The following is an 11449-nucleotide window of genomic DNA, read 5'->3' on the forward strand; positions in this document are numbered from 1 at the left end:
TCAATTTGAACCTCATCTCAAGCATAGATATCCTAAAAACCTGGACTGTAATGGCGGAGTTTGGGAAACTACAGGGTAAACTACACTGCCTTACTTTTGTATGCACATCAGAAAAGCTACTGTCTGAGCACAGGAGACTTAATTAGTACCTCAGTCAATTTGATTTAACCATCTGCAGTCAAGTATGGATATCTTTAAAACCAGGACTGTAATGGCAGATTTTGGGATACTTGGGCCTATGGTAATTTTTCCTGAACACTTCTAAAGGCCCCCATACAGTACATCAGCAATCGATTGCGGCAATTCTGCAATTTGCAGATGATTGTATAGAAAAATCTGCAATGTATGGGCATCACAGATTGCATATTGCAACCAAAAAGTGATTGGATTTGTTAAATCAGATTGTCCAACATGTTGGATGTCACAGATGGATTGGGGCTGTAGATTGCTAATGTATGGACATGACCAGCAGATTTGCAGACCGTTACTAGTAAAATGATCGGCCTTTCAAGATTGGCAGATCTGTGTTTGCTGAAAATTATCGCAAATCACTGAAAAAGATCTGTATGGGTGCAGATTGCTAGATTGGGAAATCCTAACATCGGGCAAATTGTTCAATTGTGGTTTTCAGATTGCTGATGTATGAGGGCCTTTAGATGCAGCATGTAGTGGTTTTCGTGCTATATACTTTACATTATACAATACCGTTTTGCATTCTGAAGATTAGAAGAGTAATGGGCCCCATTCATCTGCGATGGCTTGCCATGATCCTGCGATGTTGCAACCCGGCATCGCGGGATCGCAGAAATCCAACATGTTGGATTTTGGTGATTTGCCGATCGCGATCAAAAAGTTATTGCGATTGGCAAATCGCCGACATTTAACATGGCAAATGTCTGTGATTAGGCGACAAATCGCAGAACATCGATGGTGGGCGATCGGAAGTTTCCGATGGTCGATCGGAAATTTCCAATCGCATCCCTGCGTCGCGACGATCCGTCGCAGATGTATGGCCACCTTAATTTGAACATCTCTGGTGATAATGTAACAGGTAGACGTGTTGTGATCTTGTCTGGACATTACGTAATATGCTGGTTCTATTTTAGGTAAATTATTGTAGTCACTGCTGGGCAACATAATTAATTTTTGCAGACTAATAAATATTTTGCAACAGAGGAATTAAAGCAGAATAGGGATTTTATTTATACACAATTTAAGATATTCTTCTTTTCATTTTGTACTAATATACATTTATTTTAGAGACTAGATTGGCTGTCTGTAACCTAACAGTATAGCAAACTTTCAAGAGACTCAAATGTCGCATGAATATGAGAGTTAAAAAAATATATAAACGTGGGATAATACGATATTCTGCAGCCACACATAAATGAAACAAAAAAACACAAGATTGTTTCATTTGCACGTTGATATCAGGGGCAAATGCCGGATTTTCAAGGGCGGTGGATTTCCACTATATATATATATATATTATATATATATATATATATATATATATATATATATATATATAGTAGTGCAAATGAGACCAGCAGCACACTCTTGGTAGCAGCAACAATGAGGAGTGCAAACACATAATATGATATGTAGTAAAGAAAGAAGGAGTCAGCACATCCATATCAATCCATAGAAAATGTATTAATCCAGTAGAGAACAAATGTCGAGGTTATTTGAGGGGCTTGTGAGCAAAGTCATAGCAATAGTTCATCATGGCACAAACAGCAGGCAATCATGAAAATACTCATCACAAGTCCTCCCTCCAGAGAGTAGCGCCCGACAGCCGTTTCGGTGTCAATCCGACACCTTCATCAAGGGCATATCATACAAACCACAACCCCTGCCTACATATACACCCAACAATCAAAGTAAAGCATACTCACCTGTACATAGACGCACAGCGGCGGGTCATGAGACCATAGCTCAGACACACGCCGGATATGCCGGAAGTGACGCTCCTGGACCGGAACTGGTCACAGGTAACCAAGACAACCTAACAACAACGCGAGCACCGGAAGTGACGATCCGAAAAACGGATCGAGTCACCAGTAACCAGGGCAACGCAACTCAATGAACAGTGTAAACTAAATTAATAATAAATAACTCCTTAGGTAATAGCTCAAATAAACACTGTCTACAAAGAGAGCACCAGTATAAAAGCGCCATGTACTCCAAAAGGTTGGTTACTCCAGCATATTGGTACGTAATGTAACGTAGCGAGCATGATCCACATCATTGGTGGGTGTATAATAGACAAAAAGATATTTACAAAAGAAACCCAAAGAAAAAAAGTAGAAAACCATAATACAAAACAATAACAATACAATGAAAAAAAACAACAACAACATATCCATAACAGCGAAACCACCAATATAGAGAGACTAAATAAAGTATACAAAAAACTATAAAAAACAACTCAATGACAGCCCCTCATTAAGTCCGTGCGGGGTCACAGTGTTAAGTCGACTAATCCAGAAACATTCACGTTGTAAAAGCAATTTATTACGATCTCCTCCTCTCCTTAATGGAGCAACATGGTCAATAGGAAAAAATAAAAAATCTTTCATAGTGTGACCATATGCTGCAAAGTGTCTCGCTACCGGAGGTGTATTAGCATCAACAGCCCGTAAAGCCTTCTTAATGGACGACCGGTGTAAGGCAATCCTCTCCTTAAGGAGCCTTATGGTTTTACCAACATAGAGCAATAGACAAGGGCACCTGATGAGATAGATAACGAAACGGCTGTCACAGTTCAGATGGTATCCAATATCATATTGGAGCCACGAAGCTTAATACGTGGTTGCGACAAAAGAATGGAGTTTTCAAATGTCATGGTTGTGTGAACTGCCCGTTTCTTCAGACTGGAGCACAATTTATTAATCCAAGTACCAACATTTCATATGATATTGGATACCATCTGAACTGTGACAGCCGTTTCGTTATCTATCTCATCAGGTGCCCTTGTCTATTGCTCTATGTTGGTAAAACCATAAGGCTCCTTAAGGAGAGGATTGCCTTACACCGGTCGTCCATTAAGAAGGCTTTACGGGCTGTTGATGCTAATACACCTCCGGTAGCGAGACACTTTGCAGCATATGGTCACACTATGAAAGATTTTTTATTTTTTCCTATTGACCATGTTGCTCCATTAAGGAGAGGAGGAGATCGTAATAAATTGCTTTTACAACGTGAATGTTTCTGGATTAGTCGACTTAACACTGTGAACCCGCACGGACTTAATGAGGGGCTGTCATTGAGTTGTTTTTTATAGTTTTTTGTATACTTTATTTAGTCTCTCTATATTGGTGGTTTCGCTGTTATGGATATGTTGTTGTTGTTTTTTTTCATTGTATTGTTATTGTTTTGTATTATGGTTTTCTACTTTTTTTCTTTGGGTTTCTTTTGTAAATATCTTTTTGTCTATTATACACCCACCAATGATGTGGATCATGCTCGCTACGTTACATTACGTACCAATATGCTGGAGTAACCAACCTTTTGGAGTACATGGCGCTTTTATACTGGTGCTCTCTTTGTAGACAGTGTTTATTTGAGCTATTACCTAAGGAGTTATTTATTATTAATTTAGTTTACACTGTTCATTGAGTTGCGTTGCCCTGGTTACTGGTGACTCGATCCGTTTTTCGGATCGTCACTTCCGGTGCTCGCGTTGTTGTTAGGTTGTCTTGGTTACCTGTGACCAGTCCCGGTCCAGGAGCGTCACTTCCAGCATATCCGGCGTGTGTCTGAGCTATGGTCTCATGACCCGCCGCTGTGCGTCTATGTACAGGTGAGTATGCTTTACTTTGATTGTTGGGTGTATATGTAGGCAGGGGTTGTGGTTTGTATGATATGCCCTTGATGAAGGTGTCGGATTGACACCGAAACGGCTGTCGGGCGCTACTCTCTGGAGGGAGGACTTGTGATGAGTATTTTCATGATTGCCTGCTGTTTGTGCCATGATGAACTATTGCTATGACTTTGCTCACAAGCCCCTCAAATAACCTCGACATTTGTTCTCTACTGGATTAATACATTTTCTATGGATTGATATGGATGTGCTGACTCCTTCTTTCTTTACTATATATATATATATATATATATATATATATATATATGAAGGGCGACTCTGGAATGGTGTACAGAAAATACGGTAACCCGGATGGACTGGCCAGCTCAGAGTCCAGGTTTTAACCCCTTTGAGAACCTCTGGGACGAATTGGAGAGACGGGTGCATACTAGGCCAACTCAACCTTCACAGTGTCACAGTTGGTCACTGTACTTGGTGAAACTGGATATAAGTGTGATCACTGACAGGGCCAGGCCAAGATGATGCAAGTCTCTGAGAACCGCATCATCGCCGTCCTGCCTAGGAAGTGTGTGGGATGCAGGAGAGGTACCTACTCCTCCAGGCAGGGCTGGATTAAGAAGAAGGTGGGTGTACAGGCGCTGGATAGAACTGTTTTGCTAAGCAACTGCTAAAAAAGGGGTTAGTCAAACCCAGTAGTAAGGAAAATGTTAGAAAATAGCAGCGCTAAAATCTGTAGCTATCCGAATTATAGGTAATAATTCAACAGTTTAATGAAAACACAATTTTCCAATAATACATATAGCATAAAACATACATAAAAATTGATTGATATTTAAAACAATAAAAATGAGCATCAATTGAATATATCATAGGCTAGAGGACTTTTATGTTAAAAGGTGTTAGGATCTGGTAACTATATACTGGACTTAATATGTTCCTCCATTGAGACTGAGATTATTACCATCATTTACTCATAAATCCGGAAGCCTATATAGGAACAGGCTATATTCACCTATACTATTGTTGGAAGAGGCTATATATTCAAATCAAATCAATTTATTGTCATATCCACATAAAATGCATCAGCGAAAGTAAAATGCAAGATACTCACAGTCAGCAATTACATAACATCATTTAAAATATTTAAATTAACTATAGCAGCAGAGAAAAAACTATTCCGCATCCTACTAGTACGGCACTTAAGACATATAAAACGCTTCCCAGAAAGCAAAAGTGAGAATAGAGAGTGACAAGGATGGCTGTGGTCAACGACCATCTTATTAGCTTTAAAAGCACACATTTTAACATAAATGTCCTCTAGCCTATGATATATTCAATTGATGCTCATTTTTATTGTTTTAAATATCAATCAATTTTTATGTATGTTTTATGCTATATGTATTATTGGAAAATTGTGTTTTCATTAAACTGTTGAATTATTACCTATACTTCGGATGGCTACAGATTTTAGCGCTGCTATTTACTAACATTTTCCTTAGGGCTGGATTAAGGGCCACATGGACCTGGGGCCAAAAATGATCAAAGGTATATTCTGTGAAGCAGAGGAAGTGGGTGTGGCCAGTTCCATGTGGGCATGTACACCCCCTACACCATCACCACCAATGTCTCCCTAAATAGGTCAAAGTAGAAAACTTGCATCATTTTATGAGGAAGTTAGAAATACAATTTAATGACCTATCATTTATGGCCAACCACATGGTCTGCTAGCCAGCTGGTCATCATCATTCTGTCATGATGATGAGGCTAATTTTATGAGGAGGCCTAGACACTGTAGTCCCATCAAACCCCATTGTTAATCTGGCCCTGCCCCCAGGAGTTTTTGGGAATCAAAATTTGTGAGTATCCGGATGTTCCGGGAGAGTAGGTAGGTATGACATAAATGCCGAGGTCAGTCTCTTCTGACTGGCACCAGAGAATGTAGAGCCTATTTACTTTGCTCTTTAGAAAGAGAGAGAGAGTGGCTGACCCAGGAGGCTACCGGTACACTGACCCAGGTGGCTACAGTGGTATTCCCGTGCCCCTATCCAAAAATTGCTATGGCACCTGACAATGCTAAGTTCTACTGTGCTTGATATTGTTTTCTACTTTACCTTTCGCTGCTCAGGTTAATCTTACACTATCCTTACTGTATATTGTAAATTCATTTCATTACATCTTTTTGTCTGTATCTTTTGTTTATGTCATTTATTCCTTCCGAGGCTTAAACTGCCAGAAGACCATACTGAACTGAGCAACTACCAGTAAACATGTGATGTGATTTTCAGGGAAACATGCACAGCTTGGAAAGTATTTAGGTACAATTAAACCTTATTATAATTATAACACACAGACAATATAAACAAGCTTCTAGCGCATACAGGTAAACCGAAAACACACACACAGAACATTGTCCAAAATATATATAAATGGCTCACTGCTGGCCCCGGAGTTACTTGGATAAAACATTCTATTCATGTCGTACATATACGTTTAGTCAGAACAAATAATTTGGAAGGAAAAACTGCAGCTAAAAAAAAAGGAATGATTAATGGGAATGCACAAAAACAGCTGCCTCTAATAAGATGATTAGTATGTATATTGCAGTTTTATTAGTGTTACTGCTTGACAAATTTCAACGGCCAGATGGGACCAGGGCTTTTTGTTACCTTCAAAGACCTCTGTCAGTGGATACTTTACTGAAGATTTCAAACCGCTACTTCCATTTCATGATACAGTTAAGACCAAATGGATATTTTATTGTGCATTCTATACTAAGTGTACCTGCCACTGCCAAGTACAACTACACCACAACTACATGGCTTTATTTAAAGGACTGTAAATTAAATATATAAACAAATGGGTGGCAAAGAAAGCATTGCAACTCCAAGCTGTGCCATAAATAGAATTAACAAATCGGGGGACGTATGCCCCCATGCAACCTCAGATGCAAAGGCCCAAGCTCTAGTTAATTGGCTTAGCACTACTAGGTCCAACCGCAAAGACGAAGCTGAGATTCCCCATTGAGGGCAGAGACATTGCCCAAAGAAAGGGGATGTGACCCATACTGGGGTTACTGTGGACCAATGCTTTCCTGCCATAGCCTGGAGTTAAAGGAACTGCAGCTTGACACCCAAGAGAATCTACATTGCCATCCCAATAGAGGAAAACAAACTACACAAGCAAAAGGAACACCAGGTGCCCTGCATTGGGTCAATACTAGGGATGTGCGCCAGACCATTGTTGTTGGATTTGGCTCAGATTCATCGTCCGGCTTTGGATTTGGATTTGCCAAACCGCCGTCACTGGTTTTGGATTTAGATTTGGATTTTTTTACATAAATTGACAAGAAAACCTTAAAATCACATAATTTGGGCTTATTTTTGTTCCTAGAATATTATTAACTTCAATAACATTAATATCCAATCATTTACAGTCAATTTAGACCACCTCACAGCTCACAAAATTGTTTTCACCAATATTGGCCAAAGGCTGCAGTGAGCTGGCTGGTTACTAAGCAACAGAGCAGCGGCACAGACACCGCAGCACATCTATGAAACATTGCCACACAGCAGTGGCAGAAATGAAAGGTAATGCAAGATGGAATTGTCCTTAGGCTCTCCCACCCACCCAGTGGGGTACGGCCAGAAGAGTCACAGTGCTTGTATACACAGAGGGCTACGGCCCAAGGAGTCACAGTGCTTGTATACAGAAAGGGCTACAGCCCACAGAGTCACAGTGCTTGTATACACAGAGGGTTACGTCCCAAGGAGTCAGAGTGCTTGTATACACAGTGGGGTATGGCCCAAGGAGTCACAGTGCTTGTATACACAGTGGGGTATGGCCCAAGAAGTCACAGTGCTTGTGTACACAGTAGGGTATGGCCAACAGAGTCACTGTACTTGTATACACAGTGGGCTATGGCCCAAGGAGTCACAGTGCTTGTATACACAGAGGGCTACAGCCCAAGTAGTCACAGTGCTTGTATACACAGTGGGCTATGGCCCAAGGAGTCACAGTGCTTGTATTCACAGAGGGCTACGGCCCAAGGAGTCACAGTGCTTGTATACACAGTGGGCTATGGCCCAAGGAGTCACAGTGCTTGTATACACAGAGAGCTATGGCCCAATGAGTTACAGTGCTTGTATACACAGTGGGGTATGGCCCAAGGAGTCACAGTGCTTGTATGCCTTTTACCTTTTTACAATTTTTAAAAAATATTAGTTTACTTTTTTTTACACTGGAGCAGATGGACATGAGTACAGCACAACATACATCAGCATGCCTTGTACACACAGCCACTTGTGAGTCTGGACAAAGCGACTTTATTCAGCAGACTACAGTGCAGCATACATCAGCATGCAGTGTGCTTCCTATACACAGTCACTTTAACAGCACAGCCACTTGTGATTCTAGACACAGCTACTTTAATAAGCAGAGTATAGCGCAGCATACATCAGCGTGCAGTGTGCCCCCTATACAGTCACTTTACCAGCACAGCCACTTGTGAGTCACTTTAGACACAGCCACTTTAATAAGCAGAGTATAGCACAGCCTACATCAGCGTGCAGTGTGCCTCCTATACACAGTCACTTTAACAGCACAGCCAGCCACTTGTGGCTCTGGACACAGCACAGCCAGAGTATAGCACAGAATATAGCAGCGTGCCCCATACGCAGTCACTTAACAGCACAGCCAGCCACTTGTTGTGAGTCTGGACACAGCAGCTGCATAACCAATACAGCAGAGCAGTGCGCATCATTCAGCAGAGTGCAAATGAAATGGCGCCGAGTCCCGGCCGCTGTGCCTTATATAGATAGCAACTCTAGCGAGAATCCGACGTTGGGAGGATGACGTTTGGCCTCGAAGTAGGATCCGAGTCAGGCGGGAACACCCGAGCTGTGGCTCTGGTGGACTCGGATCCCTGGTGTTCGGGGTGGTCCGGATTCCACATAATCTCTAGTCAATAGATAGGAGTCCTTGAAGTAAAGGGGCAACATCCCCACCCTGATGAAGCACAAACTAATCACCTGAATTTGAAACTCCAGATGCCTACTCAACTGAATAAGCTGACATAGAGCATAGTATCTAGGAAATGATACAAACAAACAACATAACATACAGAAATGGTACAAAGGACCTGTGTGACACTACAGTATTGCAAGTATTAATGTGTGATGACCTAATTGCGGCTGTGACACACGTGCACGTCAAATTTAATTTGCAAAGCGTTCACCCCAGCTCCCACTGTGCACGCCATGCACGTTAATTGTGAAGTGCATGTGCGCGCTGTACCATCGGGAGAGAAGAGAGCTGGGTCTGGAGGGGGCAGGACAACAGGGATGGGAGTGGGTGGAGAAGAAAGGCGGCAGGGACAGAGGGAGCTACTGAGGGGTTGGGGTGACTGAGGTGACCCAGCAGATGCCAGGGAACAGTCCAGTTTATTTCCTTGAATACCGTGTCCCTGTTTCCTAAAGTTGTTATCTAAAGGTAGGCACCTTGGTTTTTATGACTGCTGGAGTGATGGATCCAGGTATGTATGTATGTACAGTGCATCCGGAAAGTATTCACAACGCTTCACTTTGTCCACATTTTGTTATGTTACAGTCTTATTCTACAATGGAATAAATTCATTTTTGTCCTCAAAATTCTACACACAATGGGCCTGATTCAGACCCGGTTGCTAGCAAGCGTCCGCTCGCTGCTGCCGATGTTCGCTAATCTGCGCATGCGTTAGCATCGCAGTGCATGTGCGCGAACTACTCATAGCGATCAGGACCCGCTCGCTCGCTCAGCAAAGACAGCCCAGTGTAATGAGTGACAGGAGAGGCCTTTGTGGGTGGTAACAGGGGCAGGCCAGTTAAAATGGGGGAGTGGAGGTGGGAACGCAGGCGTGCCTGAGTGTCTCAACGACGTTTCAGAGGCGTGCATAAATAACAGGCAGCCTCATAGTACACGTCACCAGCCTTTTTTTTACACTGAAATCCTCACAGTGCTTGCGGTAGGGTAGAGGCAACCACAAGCACTGCGATTACTTCCGATGGTCCTCGATGTGCCAATGTTTTAAAACACTTCCTGGAGATGACGTGCGCTAGTGGGCATCTCACCATATGCTAATGAGCGTCTGCATACACAAAGTAAACGCTCGTCAAGACATAGTGGGTGTGCTTATACCTTGCCGTGCGATCGCCTGCCTTGACGTCACTTAGCTGAATTTGCATACGCAGGGAGTGAGCTGCCGCATCTAGCGAACGGGTCTCAGTCAGGTCCTATATCCCATAATGACAACGTGTAAAAAGTTTTTTTGAGATTTTTGCAAATTTAATTAAAGAAAATAAATAAATCACATGTACATAAGTATTCACAACCTTTGCTCAATACTTTGTTGATGCACCTTTGGCAGCAATTACAGCCTCAAGTCTTTTTGAATATGATGCCACAAGCTTGGCACACCTATCTTTGGGCAGTTTCACCCATTCCTCTTTGCAGCACCTCTTAAGCTCCATCTGGTTGGATGGGAAGCGTCGGTGCACAGCCATTTTCAGATCTCTCCAGAGATGTTCAATTGGCTTCAAGTCTGGGCTCTGGCTGGGCCACTCAAGGACATTCACAGAGTTATCCTGAAGCCACTCCTTTGATATCTTGGCTGTGTGCTTAAGGTCGTTGTCCTGCTGAAAGATGATCCATCGTCCCAGTCTGAGGTCAAGAGCACTCTGGTGCAGGTTTTCATCCAGGATGTCTCTGTACATTGCTGCATTCATCTTTCCCTCTATCCTGACTAGTCTCACAGTTCCTGCCGCTGAAAAACATCCCCATTGCATGATGCTACCACCACCATGCTTCACTGTAGGGATGGTATTGGCCTGGAGATGAGCGGTGCCTGGTTTGCTCCAAACATAACGCCTGGCATTCACGCCAAAGAGTTCAATCTTTGTCTCATCAGACCAGAGAGTCCTTCAGATGCATTTTGGCAAACTCCAGGTGGGCTGCCATGTGCTTTTTACTCAGGAGTGTCTTCTGTTTGGCCACTCTAATATACAGGCCTGATTAGTGGATTGCTGCAGAGATGGTTATCCTTCTGGATGGTTCTCCTCTCTCCACAGAGGAATGCTGTAGCTCTGACAGAATGACCATTGAGTTCTTGTGACTAGGGCCTTTCTCCCTCAATTGCTCAGATTAGACGGCCGGCCAACTCTAGGAAGAGTCCTGGTGGTTCCGAACTTGTTCCATTTACGGATGATGAAGGCCACTGTGCTCATTGGGACCTTCAAAGCAGCAGATATTTTTCTGTACCCTTCCCCAGATTTGTGCCTCGAGACAATCCTATTTCGGAGGTCTACAGACAATTCCTTGGACTTCATGTTTGTTTGTGCTCTGACATGCACTGTCAAGTGTGGGACCTTATATAGACAGGTATATGCCTTTCAAAATCATGTCCAATTAACTGAATTTACCACAGGTGAACTCCAATTAAGCTGTAGGAACATCTCAAGGATGATCAGTGGAAACAGGATGCACCTGAGCTGAATTTTGAGCTTCATGGCAAAGGCTGTGAATACTTATGTACATGTGATTTCTTAAGGTGCATACATACACGATTTTTTGAACGATTATCGTTAAACGATA

Source organism: Taudactylus pleione, unplaced genomic scaffold (genome assembly GCF_031769625.1).
Source record: "Taudactylus pleione unplaced genomic scaffold, aTauple2 ptg000431l, whole genome shotgun sequence".
In the NCBI taxonomy this organism is placed as follows: domain Eukaryota; kingdom Metazoa; phylum Chordata; class Amphibia; order Anura; family Myobatrachidae; genus Taudactylus; species Taudactylus pleione.